This window comes from Oncorhynchus tshawytscha, linkage group LG01, assembly GCF_018296145.1.
Source record: "Oncorhynchus tshawytscha isolate Ot180627B linkage group LG01, Otsh_v2.0, whole genome shotgun sequence".
NCBI lineage: Eukaryota > Metazoa > Chordata > Actinopteri > Salmoniformes > Salmonidae > Oncorhynchus > Oncorhynchus tshawytscha.
In genome coordinates, this window is record NC_056429.1 from 76,233,170 (window position 1) to 76,252,740 (window position 19,571).

Here is a 19,571-nt window from a genome sequence, read left to right on the forward strand (position 1 = left end):
ATTCCCAGTAGTGAAATCCATGTATTAGGGCCTAATGAATTTATTTAAATTGACTGATTCCTTGTGAACTGTAACTCAGTGAAATTGTTGCATGTTGCATTTATATTTTTTCCAGTGTAATTGAGTTTTAATGGAGAACATAGAATTGCATGTGTGCATTGCGATGGTGAAGCCGGTGTATTGAAGATGTATATACTGTTACAGATAAACCATAACAAAATGCAATCTGATGTGTAATTGGATATGTAAATATTTTTCTTCTGTTCATGGTAAATGTAATGAACACAAGTTCACTTTAATATTTAAGTGTAAACTATACTTTCATCTGCTCTACAAACATTAACAAGGGTTCTTACGTTTCCAAATGTGGTATATCTGCATTTGTCTGAAATAATTTTTGTTTTTGTGAGAAATGTAAAATGAAAGAAGTGTGATTTGCTGTGCTGACATGACAGAACATTAAGAAAGTAGTATGACATTGAAGTGAATGTTAGCATTTGGTTGGAATGTCTCATTGAATAAATCTGTGTACAGCACTAAGTACAGTATTTATCTTGGTTACTTGGTTCTATGTTTCCTCGATAATATGCTCATTGTGGAATGAGACCTTTAATTCACTAGAGGGTGCTAGTGGCATACCAAATGTGCATTACTGTTGAATGGCATAATGCTCCAAAGGAACCAATCTTATCAATGTAAACATATTTTATACGTTACATATTAAGGATGGATCAAATCTGCCCATTTACATAAATAAAAAAAATCAGTGCAGATGTAAAGAATTATGTTCCACGCCCTAAAAATATAGGCCTACGCTTGAATAGTATAAAAGTGGCAACTTTTAGTCTAGTTAAGCAAGTCTCCATCCTATCACACAGGGGCGGATTGGCCATCTGATAAATGCCAGATTAGCTGGTCCAATATATCAAATTTGATCTCACAAACATGGTTAGTAGATGTTAATGCGAGTGTAGCGAAATGTGCTTCTAGTTCTGACCATGCAGTAATATCTAACAATTTCACAACAACTACCTTATACAAGACGTTTTCGTCTTTTGAGCTTCTAGTCATGAAATCTATGCAACCTACTCAATCACTTTTTATAGCTACTGTTTACAGGCCTTCTGGGCCATATACAGCGTTCCTCATTGAGTTCCCTGAATTTGGTCTCAACGTTTAAGTCTTTATTGAAGACTCATCTCTTCAGTGGGTCATATGATTGAGTGTAGTCTGGCCCAGGAGTGTGAAGGTGAACGGAAAGCCTCTAGAGCAACGAACCGCCCTTGCTGTCTCTGCCTGGCCGGTTCCCCTCTTTCCACTGGGATTCTCTGCCTCTAACCCTATTACAGGGGCTGAGTCACTGGCTTACTGGTGCTCTTTCATACCGTCCCTAGGAGGGGTGCGTCACTTGAGTGTGTTGAGTCACTGATGTGATCATCCTGTCTGGGTTGGCGCCCCCCCTTGGGTTGTCCTGTGGCGGAGATCTTTGTGGGCTATACACGGCATTGTCTCAGGATGGTAAGTTGGTGGTTCAAGATATCCCTCTAGTGGTGTGGGGGCTGTGCTTTGGCAAAGTGGGTGGGGTTATATCCTTCCTGTTTGGCCCTGTCCGGGGGTATCATCGGATGGGGCCACAGTGTCTCCTGACCCCTCCTGTCTCAGCCTCCAGTATTTATGCTGCAGTAGTTTGTGTCGGGGGGCTAGGGTCAGTTTGTTATATCTGGAGTACTTCTCCTGTCTTATCCGGTGTCCTGTGTGAATTTAAGTATGCTCTCTCTAATTCTCTTTTACTCTCTAATTCTCTCTTTCTTTCTCTCTCTCGGAGGACCTGAGCACGAGGACCATGCCTCAGGACTACCTGGCATGATGACTCTTTGCTGTCCCCAGTCCACCTAGCCGGGTAGCTGCTCTAGTTTCAAATGTTCTGCCTGCGGCTATGGAATCCTGACCTGTTCACCGGACGTGCTACCTGTCCCAGACCTATTATTTGACCATGCTGGTCATTTATGAACATTTGAACATCTTGGCCAGGTTCTGTTATAATCTCCACCCGGCACAGCCAGAAGAGGACTGGCCACCCCTCATAGCCTGGTTCATCTCTAGGTTTCGTCCTAGGTTTTGGCCTTTCTAGGGAGTTTTTCCTAGCCAACGTGCTTCAACACCTGCATTGCTTGCCGTTTAGGGTTTTAGGCTGGGTTTCTGTGCAGCACTTTGAGATATCAGCTGATGTACGAAGGGCTATATAAATACATTTGGTTTGGTTTGATTTTGATTTGATGATACACAAGTGTAAAGGGATGAATAAGAATATGTACCTAAAAATATATGGATGAGCGATGGCTGAACGGCATAGGCAAGATGCAGTAGATGGTATAGAGTACAGTATATACATATGAGATGAGTAATGTAGGGTATGTAAACATATAAAGTGGTTAGTGATACATTTGTTTCATCCAATTTTGAATTACTAAAGTGGCTAGAGATGAGTCAGTATGTTGAACAGGCAGTGGCTAGGGTGGTTGTTGTACTTGATCTTTTTGGCCTACCTGTGACATCGGGTGGTGTAGGTGTCCTGGAGGGCAGGTAGTTTGCCTAGAAACGCAGATGGAGCACATTCTACATTGTCACCTCATTCAAAAGTCAACTTTGGGCAGCTGAAACCAGGATTTGGTCAAACAGTAAAGTGCATTTTCCTTATTCCTGAATTGAAACTGCACTGCCACTGTCCCTGTTTTGCTGGGGCCTGTGGCTGTGAAGCGAAAGCCACTCCTCTACCCCATGTGCGCGAGAGAAACATTTGTTCTGATCGTATAACATTTCAAAATACAATTGCAGGAAAAACACCGCTTTGGAAGCTTTGTCCCCGTTGAAGGGAAGAGGGTCTCAGCTTTCTGTAGAAATAATCTTTATTTATTAACTCTCAATATTCAGCTCAATAGCAACTATTTTACAACCAAGATATACAGCACATATCCATTGCGAGAGCATAGGCTTATAGGTCTAAGTATTTTAGAGATCTAGTGTATTGAGTCTCCAATTCCTCAGGTGTTGAACCCCACATTAATTAGCCTATGATATTAGTGCACATAAAGATTTGTAATTAATCTTTATTGAACAAAAACTATCAGGAAATTCTGGAGTCCTATTTTGACAGTACAATATAGCAACTATAGTGTAATTGTCAACCCGAAATACATGACAATCATTGGATTAGGTTGCACATCAAAATGTCTTGAATCATGCATTTCTGCTTGGATGTGTTAGAATTATTTATTTATTGAATACCTCAGTAGTCCAGTATTACATTTCTTAATAAAGCACTGAATGACTTTATAAGAGGATTAGGTCTACTCATCATTTGGGTCTGACCAAATCATGGGCTGGTGCAGATAAAATGTCAGGGCCAAATTCTTGTCCCAGTCTGCCCCTGCTACCATAGTGCTGATGTTCAATGATTTGGCCCAGGCCATATTTTTCATAACCAAAATGTTTTTAAAGATGCTGATATTTTTTGTAAGGCAAGCAGTTCAAACTTAATGTATTTTTTCAGGCTTTGAAGTTTCCAGAGAGCAGGTCAAGTAGGCTATGGTATGTTACTGCAGTTGAACTTTGTACATTTGATGTGTAGATATGGGTGGGTCGTAGCCTAGTTTTTAAGAGCGTTGAGTCAATAACCGAGTGGTCGCTCTTTTGAACCCTGAGCCGAGTAGGTGAAAAATCTGTCTGTGCCCTTGAGCAAGGCACTTAACCCTAATTGCTTCTGTAAGTCACTCTGGATAAGAGTTGCTGCTTAATGCCAAAATATATATATATAAGCCATATACAAAACATACAGAAGCAATTAGGGTTAATTGCCTTGCTCAAGGGCACAGACAGATTTTTCACCTACTCGGCTCAAAATAGTTTCTGCTAAATGACAAAATAAATATAAGCCATATACAAAACATAGTTTTAAAATAAAAAAAGGTATTTCTTCATGTTTAGTTACCTACACACTAGAGTTTGACCTTCTTCCCCACTAGAAGGATCCAGCTGCAGATTATGCGTGCTGAGGCAACCGGGGCTGCAGTCCAAACTCAAAGTAGACATCACTAGGCCCTAAACCCTCGGCACTTGAATGAGGTTTTACATCGTCACATCCAAGTGTACCTTAAATGTCCCTTGCCCAAGCAAGGGAGAGTGATGGTCAGAGAGGCACCGTCCTTAGTGGAAATCTTGAAGTTGAGATTAAAAACAACCAACCTAAAGCTATTAATGTACCTACATTAGCAAGCTAACATAGCTAGCTCGCCTGTCAGGTAGCTAGCTACCATTACTCATAGCTGGCTAGCTAGTTTTGTAGTTTGTACAGGCTCCTCACTATGAGACTAAGCCAATTTGCCAATGATAAAATCAATGTAATCTATACAGGGGGGCAACTTTGGTTTTAGTAGTGGGGGGACCTAAACTGGCGGGGGGGCTGGGGGTCCTCCCTCAGAATGTTTTGGGCATCTAAAGCTCATTTCCTGCATTTCTACAAAATGTAATTTGACCCTTTTGGGGTCATTTTGGGATCATTTGTATTGTAAATTTAATATGTTTCTAAAAACGTCTACATGAATGTGGATGCTACCGTGATTATGGATAATCCTGAATGAATCATGAATAATGACTAGTGTGAACGTTATAGATGCAGAAATATCATACCCCACTAAAAATGCTAACCGCCCCTGTTATTGTAATGGTGAGAGGTTAGCATGTCTTGGGGGTATGATATTTGTGCATCTAACTTTTTCAATCCTCTTTATTCAAGATTCATTCAGGATTATCCGTAATCATGGTAGCATCCACATTAATGTAGACGTGTTTAGAAACATTCTTATTTGCAAAAAAAAGTGATTCCAAAATGACATTATTTACCATAAATTTATATTGGGCACAAAGTTATCTGAAACACAAACAAAACAAACAGTAAATGCATCCAACAAATGTGTTGAGTCAGAAGCTTGATGCAGTCATTGCGTGCTATGAATGTGGGACCAAGTTCTTTAATACACATACAAGTGAGTTTGTCCCAATCCTTTTGCTCCCCTAAAATGGGGGGGACTATATACAAAAAGTGCTGTAATTTATAAACGGTTCACCTGAAAAGGATGATAATACCCTCAAATGAAAGCTGACAGTCTGCACTTGAAATTCATTGTCATTGTTTGATTTCAAATCCAAACGTTTGGAGTATAGAGCCAAAAGAACAAGTCTTTCACTGTCCCAATAATTAGAGGTCACTGTAATTCATATTATAGGCCTAATCAGAGGAGAGAGAGAGTCAAAACCAGCACGTCTGGTGAACAGGTCAGGGTTCCCTAGCCGCAAGCAGAACAGTTGAAACTGGAGCAGCAGCACGACCAGGTGGACTGGGACAGCCAGGAGACATCAAGCCAGGTAGTTCTGAGGCACGATGCTAGGGCTCAGGTCCTCGGGAAGGAGAAGGAGAAGGAGAGAAAGAGAACTAGAGGGAGCATACTTAAATTCCCACAGGACACCAGATAAGCCTGACCCTAGCCCCCCGGCACAGACTATTGCAGCATAGATACTGCAGGGTGGGTCGTGGGACACTGTCCCCTTCCAATGATAACACCAGACAGGGCCAACCAGGCAGGATATAACCCCACCCACTTTGCCAAAGCACAGCCCCCACACCACTAGAGGGATATCAACAGACCACCAACTTACTACCCTGAGACAAGGCTAAGTATAGCCCAGAAAGATCTCCTCTACCACACGAGCCTGCAAAACTGGACAGGAAGATCACGTCTGTGACTCAACCCACTCAAGTGATGCACCCCTCCTAGGGACTGCATGGAAGAGCACTAGTAAGCCAGTGACTCAGCCCCTGTAATAGAATTAGAGGCAGAGAATCCCAGTGGAGAGAGGGGAGCCAGCTTGGCAGAGACAGCAAGGGCGGTTTGTTCCTCCAATGCCTTGCCTTTCACCTTCTCACCCCTGGGCCCGACTACACTCAATCATAGGACCTACTGAAGAGATGAGTCTTCAGTAATGACTTAAAGTTTGAGACAGAGTATGCGTCTCCCACATGGATAGGCAGACCATTCCATAAAAATGGAGCTCTATAGGAGAAAGCCCTGCCTCCAGCTGTTTGCTTAGAAATTCTAGGGACAATAAGGAGGCCTGCGTCTTGTGACCGTAGCGTACGTGTAGGTATGCACGGCAGGACCAAATCGGAGAGATAGGTAGGAGCAAGCCCATGTAATGCCTCATAGGTTAGTAGTAAAACCTTGAAATCAGCCCTAGCCTTAACTGGAAGCCAATGTAGAGAGGCTAGCACTGGAGTAATATGATCACATTTCTTGTTCTAGTCAGGATTCTAGCAGCAGTGTTTAGCACTAACTGAAGTTTATGTATTGCTTTATCCGGGTAGCCGTAGACTAGAGCATTGCAGTAGTCCAATCTAGAAGTGACAAAAGCATGTATTAGATTTTCTGCATACTTTTTTGAAAAACTATTTCTGATTTTTGCAATGTTACAAAGATGGAAAAAAGCTGTCCTTGAAATATTCTTGATATGTTTGTCAGAAGAGAGATCAGGGTCCAGAGTAACACCGAGGTCCTTCACAGTTTTATTTGAGACAACCGTACAATCATCAAGATTAATTGTCAGATTCAACAGAAGATCTTTGTTTCTTGGGACCTAGAACAAGCATCTCTGTTTTGTCCGAGTTCAAAAGAAACAAATTTGCCATCCTCCATTTCCTTATGTCTGAAACACAGGCTTGCAGGGTAGGACATTTTGGGGCTTCACCATGTTTTATTGAAATGTACAGTTGTGTGTCGTCAGCATAGCATTGAAAGTTGACATTGTGTTTCCGAATTACATCACTAAGAGGTAGAATATAGTGAAAACAATAGTGGTCCTAAAACAGAACCTTGAAGAACACCGAAATGTATAATTGTTTTGCCAGAGGACAAACCATCCACAGAGATCAAATCAAATCAAATTTATTTATATAGCCCTTCGTACATCAGCTGATATCTCAAAGTGCTGTACAGAAACCCAGCCTAAAACCCCAAACAGCAAGCAATGCAGGTGTAGAAGCACGGTGGCTAGGAAAAACTCCCTAGAAAGGCCAAAACCTAGGAAGAAACCTAGAGAGGAACCAGGCTATGTGGGGTGGCCAGTCCTCTTCTGACTGTGCCGGGTGGAGATTATAACAGAACATGGCCAAGATGTTCAAATGTTCATAAATGACCAGCATGGTTGTATAATAATAAGGCAGAACAGTTGAAACTGGAGCAGCAGCATGGTCAGATGGACTGGGGACAGCAAGGAGTCATCATGTCAGGTAGTCCTGGGGCATGGTCCTAGGGCTCAGGTCCTCCGAGAGAGAGAAAAAAAGAGAGAATTAGAGAGAGCATATGTGGGGTGGCCAGTCCTCTTCTGGCTGTGCCGGGTGGAGATTATAACAGAACATGGCCAAGATGTTCAAATGTTCATAAATGATCAGCATGTTCGAATAATAAGAAGGCAGAACAGTTGAAACTGGAGCAGCAGCACGGCCAGGTGGACTGGGGACAGCAAGGAGTCATCATGTCAGGTAATCCTGGGGCATGGTCCTAGGGCTCAGGTCCTCCGAGAGAGAGAAGGAGAGAATTAGAGAACGCACACTTAGATTCACACAGGACACCGAAAAGGACAGGAGAAGTACTTCAGATATAACAAACTGACCCTAGCCCCCCGACACATAAACTACTGCAGCATAAATACTGGAGGCTGAGACAGGAGGGGTCAGGAGACACTGTGGACCCATCCGAGGACACCCCCGAACAGGGCCAAACAGGAAGGATATAACCCCACCCCCTTTGCCAAAGCACAGCGCCCACATCACTAGAGGGATATCAACCACCAACTTACCATCCTGAGACAGGGCCGAGTATAGCCCACAAAGATCTCCGCCATGGCACAACCCAAGGGGGGGCGCCAACCCAGACAGGATGACCACATCAGTGAATCAACCCACTCAGGTGACGCACCCCTTCCAGGGACGGCATGAGAGAGCCCCAGTAAGCCAGTGACTCAGCCCCTGTAATAGTGTTAGAGGCAGAGTATCCCAGTGGGAAGAGGGGAACCAGCCAGGCAGAGACAGCAAGGGCGGTTCGTTGCTCCAGAGCCTTTCCGTTCACCTTCCCACTCCTGGGCCCTTGCTTTGACAGGAAGCCAGTGTAGAGAGGCTAGCACTGGAGTAATATGATCAAATTTTTTGGTTCTAGTCAGGATTCTAGCAGCCGTATTTAGCACCAACTGAAGTTTATGTAGTGCTTTATCCGGGTAGCCGGAAAGTAGAGCATTGCAGTAGTCTAACCTAGAAGTGACAAAAGCATGGATACATTTTTCTGCATCATTTTTGGACAGAAAGTTTCTGATTTTTGCAATGTTACGTAGATGGAAAAAAGATGTCCTTGAAATGGTCTTGATATGTTCTTCAAAAGAGAGATCAGGGTCCAGAGTAACGCCGAGGTCCTTCACAGTTTTATTTGAGACGACTGTACAACCATTAAGATTAATTGTCAGATTCAACAGAAGATCTCTTTGTTTCTTGGGACCTAGAACAAGCATCTCTGTTTTGTCCGAGTTTAAAAGTAGAAAGTTTGCAGCCATCCACTTCCTTATGTCTGAAACACATGCTTCTAGCAAGGGCAATTTTGGGGCTTCACCATGTTTCATTGAAATGTACAGCTGTGTGTCATCCGCATAGCAGTGAAAGTTAACATTATGTTTTCGAATAACATCCCCAAGAGGTAAAATATATAGTGAAAACAATAGTGGTCCCAAAACGGAACCTTGAGGAACACCGAAATTTACAGTTGATTTGTCAGAGGACAAACCATTCACAGAGACAAACTGATATCTTTCCAACAGATAAGATCTAAACCAGGCCAGAACTTGTCCGTGTAGACCAATTTGGGTTTCCAATCTCTCCAAAAGAATGTGGTGATCGATGGTATCAAAAGCAGCACTATGCTCAGATCACTTAAGGGTCCAAACAAAATACCAGCCTAAGTAAAGTTGAAAATGTACTCTGATGCCTTTGACTCTACAGCTACAGTACTCACCAGTTTCTCCACAGAGGTCCATAGGTCATCCCTGTAGACTCATCCCTGTAGACTGTAGAATTTTTATATTGGTTGGCAACTTGCAGGATGATCACAATTAAACAATATTTCTGTAAATCCAGACAGTTGGAATGGTCGGTGGGAAATCAAAGAATGACCATATTGAATTGACTTCATGAAAGGCAGTATCACTACATTACTGTATCTTTATTTGTGTACACTTCTCACTTATGGGGTTTGCATCTGAATGTTGTTTAAAATAAATTACTATGTATAAGAATCTTTTTGGAAAGATAACAAGTCTTCTAAATGAGAATTGTTTTTCATAGTAACTTATGATCAGTCAGTGGCCACGCCCCCATGAGCACTTACTTTTACATCTGCTTCATGGAACACCCCCTTTTCTACTCCAGTATAAAACCCACTTCTGACAAAATGTACATTAGACCAGACAGCATGGAGCGGTAGCTACGTGTTGAAATGGTTGGCAATTTAAATAAAGACCAATTTAAATAAAGCGCCAGATGAATACATTACAAATGGTTGAGAAATCTACCACTCTATAGACCAAGCAGACTAAGGCGTGAGCCAGATGTTGCAGAATGGTTTAAACTACAACTCTATCAAAGGACAAGATCCATTCTGGAGAACATTTCCTTATCAAGCGACAACGGGTACGTCTAACGTATCCATTACAACAGACACTATCCAGAGCCTGCTGAGAGAACTACATCTGCGAAAGACCTTGGGACTTCTGGGGAACGCAACCAGATACTTTTTGTCGACTCTATCCAACAGACGGACCAGCAATCACAGAGAGGGACAACAAAGGCATACACTCGTAAATATGTAAATTGCTATTTATTTTTGAATGAGCGGCTGTTCATGTTCAAAGTATTATCATTTCCATGGGTGTAGATATCAGCTGAATGTCCGTGTTGTTTCTCTGACTTTCCCTCTCTTGAGCTGTGCCCATCCCTTTCCTTTGTCTACCAAGCCATCATATCGGTTTTGTCCACTAGGGCTTTTCTTTGCATCATTCTAGTAACCAATGTATAACCTTTCCTGTGTGTGTTTATGTAATTCTGTGCGATTATTTCGTTAGTTAGCAAATACATAATTAAGCCAATTTGTATATTGCTGATTCATAATTTATGCTAGGGTTCGTGCAGATATCCAAGAGTTTGCGACATTCAGAATATGACTGATGAGGTAGTAATACATTAATAAGTGACTGTACTCGATAAGATATTTTCATATCTGAAGAGAGTTCAATTCGGGAAATAGGGACTCTTTAAACAACATTTTCCTGTGGTGCCGACTTCCTAGTTAATTACTGTTGACGTGATTAGTTTAATCAGGTAAAAATTACACAGAGAATTGATTTGACATAACAGTCTTCACATTAATGATAGTCAGCCAACATTACGACAATACCGTCTAAACCCCTAAAATATGGAATCATGATCTGGGCTGGCTGTGATGCTGCTTCATCATATCTGTGGAACTTACAAGTGTATACGAGGAAGCCAGATGGAGGAGCCCCTGAGAAGAAGCAAGGGATGTGGGTTGTCCTAGACGTGACACAGGGACTCCGTGGCCACAACATCACATGCGATAGCTTTTTTATTTTGCACAAGCTGGGACTGGAGCTCCTCAAGAGGAAGCTGACGACGGTAGGAACAGTACGAAAAAAACAAGCCAGAGTTCCCACCTCAGCTGTTGAATACACGGAACAACAGGCCTATAAATTCCTCTAAGTTTGTGTTCACGGCCGACACTTCCCTAGTGTCCTACGTGCCAAAGAAAGGCAAAAATGTGATACTCATGAGTACGCTGCATAGGGATGGGAGAATATGTAGCCAGGAACATCAAAAAACAGAAATCCTAATGGGTTACAATGCCACAAAAGGATGGGTAGACAATTTAGACAAGCTGGTGAATGGCTACAGCTGCAAAAGAACCCTACGCTGGCCACTTGTGATTTTCTTCAACATCTTGGACATCTCGACGTTCAACGCGTTTGTCATCTGGATGGCGTTGAACCCAGATTGGAACAGAGGGAAACTCCAGAGGAGACTGATCTTTCTCGAGGAGCTGGGCAAGACATTGGTAAGACCTCAAATCCAGAGGAGGCTACATATCCCAAGGACCCCAGCTTCTGCAGCCATCGTGAGGAGGATTCAGGAGGAGGATGCTGGTGCCCCATCCGCCCAACTCACAGAACCAACATCTCCAATACCGGAAGTAAGTGTGAATGATGTTGTTACATGTGTGTGTGTCTGACTCTCCTACCTTGGCCTGCTGTAACTACAGATGTGAGTGAGTAAGGGAGTAAGATGTTAGTAAAATGCCTGAACTAAGTGTTTTCATCATTCTAGATTGCAGCCGGTACCAACAAGAAGAAGCGTTGCAATGTGTGTGGACCCAAGAAGGACAGGAAGACACAGATAAAGATAAACATGATTTATTGTTTACAAAAATCACATTTTACAAAAGAAAATGAATAGCGCTTTTATTGATAAATGTGATCTAGCAGAGGTAAATTGCAACTATTAACCATGTATTCTGTCTGTATTGCTTGTAATTCATATAAGTCAGTCTAGGTATGAAGTATTTTTAAGTTAATTGTTATGGCTGTATTGTTTTAAAAACCAAATGTTGTGGGTCCATCAGACCCACGAATATTGGGTGACTAACAAAAACATGAACACCACACAAGGGTTAAATAAAGTCTACACCAGTTCTATTCGGTGTATGTGACAAAAAAAACATTTGATTTGACATAGAATTATAAAAGGAAAAATATTATACAATAACAGGCCTATTGCCTGCACCAACCATGGTTATTCCTTTTGGGAAAAATGAAGTACATGCTTTTTCCACTTGGAACCGACAGGTTGCTGGACCTTATTCATGGTTTCTTTGATCATAAAGGTAGTGGAATTATTAGGGAATTAAGTCAAGGACAGAATACTGAAAATCTGTAGACACACCTTCAAAACACCTTAATTTAATCGATCTCAACCCCAAACGAATAGCGGGTCATTAGAATGCCATTATCATGCTTAACTTCAAGGTCAGAAAACACAGAGAGAAGAGCATAAAAGGGGAATTATGTTCCAGTTACACGCACTTAACCCCCATTCTTCAAGTGCAGTCGCAAAAACCATCAAGAGCTATGATGAAACTGGCTCTCATGAGAACCGCCACAGGAAAGGAAGACAGAGAGTTACCTCTGCTGCAGAGGATAACTTCATTAGAGTTAACTACACCTCAGATTGTAGCCCAAATAAATGCTTCACAGAGTTCAAGTAACAGACACATCTCAGCATCAACTGTTGAGAGGAGACTGCATGAATCAGGCCTTCATGTTTGAATTGTTGCAAAGAAACCACTACTAAAGGACACCAATAAGAAGGCCAAGAACCACCAAGCAATGGAAAATAGACCCGTAGAAATCTGTCCTTTGAGTCCAAATTACAGATTTTTGGTTCCAACCACTGTGTCTTTGTGAGATGCAGAGTAGGTGAATGGATTATCTCCGTATGTTTGGTTCCCACCCTGAAGCATTGAGGAGGAGGTGTGATGGTGTGGGGGTGCTTTGCTGGTGACACTGTCTGTGATTTATTTAAAATCCAAGGCACATTTAACCAGCATGGCTACCACAGCATTCTGCAGCGATACGCCATCCCATCTGGTTTGCGCTTAGTGGGACTATCATTTGTTTTTCAACAGGACATTGACCAACACACCTCCAGGCGGTGTAAGGGCTATTTGACCAAGAAGGAGCGTGATGGAGTGCTGCATCAGATGACCTGGTCTCCACAATCACCCGACCTCAACCGAACTGAGATGGTTTGGGATGAGTTTGACCGCAGAGTGAAGGGGGGAAAAAACAAGTGCTCAGCATATGTGGGAACTCCTTCAAGATTGTTGGAAAGCCTTCCAGGTAAACTGGTTGAGAGATTGTGCAAAGCTGTCATCAAGACAAAGGGTGGCTACTTTGAAGAATCTCAAATATAAAATATATTTAGATTTGTTTAACACTTTTTTGGTTACTACATGATTCCATATGTGTTATTTCACAGTTGTGATGTATTCACTATTATTCTAAAATGTAGAAAATAGTAAAAAGAAAAGAAAAACCCTTGAATGAGTAGGTGTGTCCAAACTATTGACTGGTACTGTACATACACTCAGTTTTGGCCTACAGTTTCTACAAGTAATAAAATGAAAATGGACTGCCAGTGGTTTCTGCTGTTGTGCAGGCGCATGATGTTAGGCCTATAATTTGTTTTTCATGTTGCTTAGGCCTACTTACTGTATCTTTCGCTGACTTCTTGTCTGTGTGTCATACCCCTGCAAATTAATCAGGGGAAAGTGGACAACGTGGAGCCGGACCCAGTTGATACAATGTTGCAAGTTTGCTATAGTGCTCAAGGCAGATAGAAGGGGGTTCAACAGAATCAGCACAATGAATACACACACAAACAGAGTTCACGTTGATAGCAATGACATACAAACATCTCCTTGGATATATAATTCCTTCTCGCATCCATCTACACGCTCTCCTTCTCTCACATTTTCTCTTCCCAGTGTACAACACACCAGCTGGATGTGGCCAGGCATTAAAACATTTCCAACCAAACCTACATATCATGACTGCTAATAGCCACACACAACCTACATCGTTGTCACGTCATAGTCAACATAGTTACTAGAACTAATGCTTTAGTATACCTGCTACAATCATGCAGTACAGTGTAAGGTCAGCAGCAAGCAGTTTAGCAGTTACACTGGTAGGCCCCAGTGGCAATAAATCTATAAAACCAAAAGCTTACTTTGACTTTGAAGAGTTCCAGTGTTGGATAGCCGTATCCAACTAGATAATATAGCATCCCTCTCTGTTTTGGCCACGTGTTTGAGTAGGCTAAAATAGCTAGCTAAGTAAGTGAAAGTGAAGAAATATATAGTACAAAATATAGCTAGCTCTCTCTCTTTCTCTCTGGAAGAAATAGATTTTTTCAAAACTGTTCAGCTATTGTCTTTCTCTCTATGAGTCAACTACTCACACCATGTGCTATCTAGCAGTAGATTATCTTTCAGTACTAGATTACGTCTCTAATCGGGTGGACAACATGCCAGTTTTTGCTGCAAGAACTCTGATAGATTGGAGGATGTCCTCCGGAAGTTGTCATAATTACTGTGTAAGTCTATGGAAGGGGGTGAGAACCATGAGCCTCCTAGGTTTTGTATTGACATCAATTTACCCAGAGGACAGAAGCCAGCTGTTTGTTTTAATCAATTATTTGGTGACATGTTTAGTATAGTCTTATCTAAAAAGGCTAACTTTTTGAATGTCTCACAATTTACATTTTTCTGAAATTCTCTGAGGAGGATGGTCCTCCCCTTTCTCCTCTGAGGAGCCTACACTGGTTCTCAGGTACCTCATGCAAGATTCTCCCTAATGAGTCTAAAAATCCCAATATGAGGCCATCTTCACAGATTTCCACCCACATCTCTTCTGTCCACCCACCATAACAAGTTATACTACATATTACTGGTAAAAAAATATATATATATATGTGTGTTACTTTCTCTTGCAAGCCCCATTTAATATAATTTCATAAATGTTGCAGGCCGTTTTAAAACTACTCGTGGGCCGCAATTGGCCCACAAACTGTATGAACAACCCTGGCTTAACTGATCCTAGTCCAGTCAGACGTTATACTCTATGGTTGCACATATAGCCATCTAAGAGCCTCAACTACCATACAGTTGCACCAGAAACATTTACACCAAACATAATTTTATTTTGAAGTTCCTCTGTGGCCTATTTATTGATGAATCTGTCAACATGAGAATGCCTCCCCCTATTCCTACCCCCATCTACTCCAAAAATACCCACACACAAATAGGTCATTTTCCATCCAACCTGGCAACCCTGATTGACATTGCTTGTAAGGGGTAATGAACGCATTACCCATAATGCTGTGCCACTGAGCACTACAATTTCAATACTGCTTGAATGTCAAAGACAGTCCAGTATGAAGAAAGGCAGAAACTGCTTCTCCAATAGAAATCCCCGATCACACTTGCAGGTGATGACATGGCAACATTGGCTAGCTAAACGGTCATCTCGCGCCGAACTGCGCAAGCTGTCAAATCAAAGGCACTCCTTTGATTTAAAGTTGTTTTTGACGAAAATGAAAACGTGTCAGTTTGTAACTTCCACGAGATTGGAGTAATAACATGTTCAACTACTTAAGACATTGGCTCGAATCTAGGTTGTGCCTTTACATTTTGAGAAAATTAATAACTAGCGAACTAACGTCTCTCATTGACTTCTCCAACCCCTGCCCCTTCTCCCCCCCTGCACAGTGTTGCCAACTCCTCAATCAAGAAAGTAGCTGTTGACTGTCCTGAAAATCGCTAGAAGTCTCTAAATGACGTCATCGCCTAATTTGCATAATTGGCCATGTGCATGTAATTGTGATAGACGCTGTAGGAGAGAGGAATGAAGTCGTGGGAGAGACAAAAAGTGAGTAAAAACACCCTAAATATGTTGAACTACAAATTAACTTTCTTCTGTCGATTCTTGTTTTTTTTAATGTCAAAATTCCAACCCTCCTCCTTTATCCGGGCTTGGGACTGGCAAAAGTGACCCAAAAGAGACACTGGCAGAGTTTATTTATTTATTTATTTTTATTTTTTCTTAATTTGGTTTGGTTTTTAACCTTATGGTCACAGTAGAACATGAACATTTTTAACCATATTTTCTTTTTTGTATACAATCTACATTGACAATCTAAATGGACCAAAAACAGACAATAGAAAAAACTGTCAATGGCAATGTGAGAAAATTAAGGTAACTAGTCTGGCCCTAATTCAGGTTAATTGTTTTTTTTCCAGACCCGCCTCCACACACACCCAGGCTGTGCTGGCTCACAGAAAGAGTGTGTCGTCATTTTGGTCAAGGCTCTCTATGGTAGGTTCAGCAACTGAGGGAGCTGACTTAAATGAGTAAGCAGCTGTGCCAAAAAGCTGCAAAACATTATCAGGCAGCTGGTGCTCATAGCAAGCCTCACCAGGCAGCTTAAGTCCATATAGAATGTACAGGATGGAGTTTCCGATTTCTAAGTTTGGTTTTTACCACACTCATCTGGCTGAATACTCTCTCGACTTCAGCATTTGAGTGTGGCAAGGACAACACAGACACAGCAGCCATGGCAAGTTCTTGAAACGGGTTGATATCAGTTGCATCCCTGAAATCTCACTCCAGAAGCCCAGTGTGTTTTTTGTCTCATTCCATTTATTAAGATGGATGGCACGCCATTGCTGGACAAGCTTGTTTATCTCTGCAGGGGAGTAGCCAAGGAGCTTGGCTATTTTTTCTATTTCTCCAGGGCTCTTTTTGTGCTTTAGAGTTTCCTCCACATTGAAAACTGACATGTACTGCAATGCTTCGATGTTGTCCGGCAGTCTCACCCTCAACTCATTAGTGAGGAAGATGGTGAAGGCTACACGCTGCTTTCGGACAATGTTTTCATCCTCGGGCGCAAGGTGGAGCTCAGCTGCCTTTGACTCAAAAAGGTAACCAAGATATGGTTTGGGACTGATATATCCATCTATTGGCCCTTTGAGGACATCAACATTTGCCAGTAGATTCAGCACCCTGCTGCTCACAGACTTGATCAGGCTAACCAAGCTGTCAAGTAGCTTAATAGGATCTACTTGCTCTCCCTCAAAAGCCTTGATGGCCTACTGTACCTCACCCAGCACTACTGTACCTCACCCAGCACTACTGTACCTCACCCAGCACTACTGTACCTCACCCAGCACTAACTTCAGAAAAGTCAGATACAATCTGTTTTGATGATCACTCTACATGCAGTATAAAACCTCAGCCATGTAGCAGTGTTCACTGGACTTGGTCACTGCAAAATGTAGCCCAAGCCCCTACCACTGGTCCAAAATGTGTGAAAACGTGGGTTCAATGGAGAGCCAACGTGTGGCACACACCTTGAATATCTGTAAAGGTTTCTCCCCACAGTTGATGGTCTTATATATGGCCTTGTCATCTCCAACGCCAATTCCTCCTTTGGTCGCCTCTCCTTCCAGTTCTCAGCTGCCAATATCTGGAATGAACAACAAAAATCTCTGAAACTGGAAACACTTATCTCCCTCACTTAAGCACCAGCTGTCAGAGCAGCTAACAGATCACTGCACCTGTACATAGCCCATCTATAAATAGCCCAAACAACTACCTCTTCCCCTACTGTATTTATTTATTTATTTTGCTCCTTTGCACCCCAGTATTTCTACTTTGCGCACCCATCTACCGTCAAATCTACCATTCCAGTGTTTTAATTGCTATATTGTATTTACTTCACCACCATGGCCTATTTATTGCCTTTACCTCCCTTATCTCACCTCATTTGCTCACATTGTATACAGACTTATTTTTATACTGTATGTCTGTTTTACTCCATGTGTAACTCTGTGTTGTTATATGTGTCGAACTGCTTAGCTTTATCTTGGCCAGGTCGCAGTTGTAAATGAGAACTTGTTCTCAACTTGTCTACCTGGTTAAATAAATAAAAACATATTTTTTAAATCTGGCCTTGGAGGCCTCCCTGAGCTTTGAAGACACTGAAAACCAGTTATAAGTCTCTCGTACCAAGTACTCCACACTACGGGGGATGGTGTCATTAGAAACATAACTTACAGCAAGCTGCAAAGAGTGGCATACACAGTAAATAAGAACCAGATATTTGAGGCCATACTCCTCCTTCAGTACTTTATGGACCCCATTGTTAATCCCCATCATAACAGAGGCATTGTCAGTCCCTATCCCCAGGAGTTTCTCTTTTTTAAGACAACACTTCTCGAGGAAAGCCACAACAGCACGGGCTATAGATTTGACATCTCTTTCCTCCAACTCAACAAGCCTCAGAAATGTTGATAAAATTGTCTGCTTGGTGTCACTAAAGTACCTTATCACAACCCACAGGTACTTAGAAACACGTACATCCGTGGACTCATCGAGGAGGAGGCTGAAACGCTGGTCACCCACATCCGTGGACTCATCGAGGAGGAGGCTGAAACGCTGGTCACCCACATCTGCAACCAACTTTTTCAGAAAGTATAGTGCTAGAACACCATTAATAATTTCTGTGCACTTTGTCCTGTGCATTTTGAAGTGGGTAGCAGCAGTGGAGTCTGAGAAAGCAGCTCTATATGCTTCTCGAATGTGATCACATGCCAGCATGGAACAGTGTTCAGCGATAGCTAATGCCATGGTGGCCTCAGCCTTTTTTGCAGAGTCCATATTTAACCTTAAATGGCAGCTTGTTTTGGGTGGAACTGTTATAGGGCTTTGCCTTTTGAGTATGTTTTCGAGTTGTCATGTGTTTTTTTACATCACTAAGTTTGGCGTAGAAATCAGCCTTACAATACAGGCAGTATGCTAGTGTATCATCTCCAATAAATGGATTCAACTAGCCTTTGAATTCAGGGTTTGATTCCCACTCCTTTCTGTATTTTTGAGTGTACAGTTTAGACTGAGACATGATGAGCTAGCCAGCTAGATGTTTAGCTTATGTCACAGAAAGGCACAAACACGGTGGACAAGGTGAGTAAGTGACTGAGGCTGTGTGAGTCAAGTGTAGTGATTTATTTTATACAAAGAACATTTTACATTTACATCCCGCCCTGAATTTTTTATTTTTTTTATTTCACCTTTATTTAACCAGGTAGGCTAGTTGAGAACAAGGTCTCATTTACAACTGCGACCTGGCCAAGATAAAGCATAGCAGTGTGAACAGACAACAACACAGAGTTACACATGGAGTAAACAATAAACAAGTCAATAACACAGTAGAAAAAAAAGAAAGAGTCTATATACATTGTGTGCAAAAGGCATGAGGACGTAGGCGAATAATTACAATTTAGCAGATTAACACTGGAGTGATAAATGATCAGATGGTCATGTGCAGGTAGAGGATACTGGTGTGCAAAAGAGCAGAAAAGTAAATAAATAAATAACTGTATGGGGATGAGGTAGGTAAATTGGGTGGGCTATTTACCGGTGGACTATGTACAGCTGCAGCGATTGGTTAGCTGCTTAGATAGCAGATGTTTAAAGTTGGTGAGGGAGGTAAAAGTCTCCAACTTCAGCGTTTTTTTTTTTTTATTTATTTATTTTTTTTTTTTTTTTTAAATTTTATTTATTTATTTATTTATTTTATTTTAATTTTTTAATTTTTTAAATTTATTCAATTTATTTATTTATTTATTTAATTTTTTTTTCAATTCGTTCCAGTCACAGGCAGCAGAGAACTGGAAGGAACGGCGGCCAAATGAGACGTTGGATTTAGGGATGTTCAGTGAGATACACCTGCTGGAGCGCGTGCTACGGGTGGGTGTTGCCATCGTGACCAGTGAACTGAGATAAGGCGG

General features: G+C 41.8%; 1 long non-coding RNA gene across 1 annotated transcript; it reads left to right on the forward strand.

Annotated features, from left to right (window-relative positions):
- The first annotated feature begins 15,617 nt into the window (after positions 1–15,617).
- LOC112253000 lies at positions 15,618–18,819 on the forward strand. Its single transcript, XR_002953926.2, has 3 exons — positions 15,618–15,651; positions 16,023–16,098; positions 18,124–18,819. It is a non-coding gene; the product is annotated as an uncharacterized LOC112253000 (long non-coding RNA).
- The last annotated feature ends 752 nt before the right edge of the window (positions 18,820–19,571 follow it).